At 28.1% G+C, this 1,024-nt stretch overlaps 1 pseudogene; it reads left to right on the forward strand.

The window, feature by feature from the left end:
• The first annotated feature begins 388 nt into the window (after nucleotides 1–388).
• LOC120590002 (uncharacterized) lies at nucleotides 389–507 on the forward strand (annotated as a pseudogene).
• Nucleotides 508–1,024: the final 517 nt, after the last annotated feature.

Consider the following 1,024-nt stretch of genomic DNA (forward strand, 5'->3'; position numbering starts at 1 on the left):
TCTGGCATATTTTAAAATGTTGATACACATTCTCTTTATATCAGGAATGGAAGGTGGATTTACATGATGTAAAGAGGATTATTTGTGATAATAATAGTATTGATTTAACAAGAAGACATAACAATCTAAATTTGCTTCAAAATATAAGAAGCAACAACTAATAAAGCTAATTAAATCAAAATCATCAATGAAGATTTTTTTAATCTCTCAGTAATTTAATGGATTTAATACTTAGTGTACTTAATATTCAAAAATCAGTCATTCAATTTGGTATATTAAGAACAGAAAATTACATTACTACTTCAAATTTCAGAAAAAAATCATAAAATTTAGTATGAATTAATAAACAAAAACTTTAGTAAAATAGGAACAAAATTGAATTTCCTTAGTCTACAGCCATGCTACCTTGAGCATGCCCAATCCCATCTGATCTCGGAAGCTAAGCAGGGTCAGGCCTGGTTAGTACTTGGATGGGAGTCCACCTAGGAGGACCAGGTGCTGTAGGTGTAAAAAAAAAAAAATGAATTTTTTTAACTTGAAAAATGGTAAGAACAACAACAGAAATCTATAGGAAGCATAATATTTGATGATGAAATATTGAAATCTTGCCCCTGAGATCAGAACTGAGACAAATATATTTTTTATTACACTTCCATTTAATGTAGTGCTGAAGGTCCTCATGATTTTAATAATTCAAGAAGAAAATAATATAAAATTGGAAATAAGTAAAACTCTCAACATCATAGATGATATAATTGTGTATAAAAAATCCAAGAGTGAGTTGATCAAAGTTGTCAAATACTTAACACACAACTGATTGTACTTACATATGCTAGCAACAAAAATTGCAAAATAAAATAATTAAATAGTACTTTTTACAGTCCCATTAACATACAAGTACCTATGGAGAAATCTTTAAAAAACACATGAGATTTCTACATAAAATCTACAAAACATCATTGAAATGAAAAAATAACTAAATTGAGTGGAGATGGAAGACTCTATAATCACATATTGGAAAACT

The sequence above is a fragment of the Pteropus medius genome, unplaced genomic scaffold (assembly GCF_902729225.1).
Source record: "Pteropus medius unplaced genomic scaffold, Ma_sr-lr_union100, whole genome shotgun sequence".
Classification (NCBI taxonomy): Eukaryota; Metazoa; Chordata; class Mammalia; order Chiroptera; family Pteropodidae; genus Pteropus; species Pteropus medius.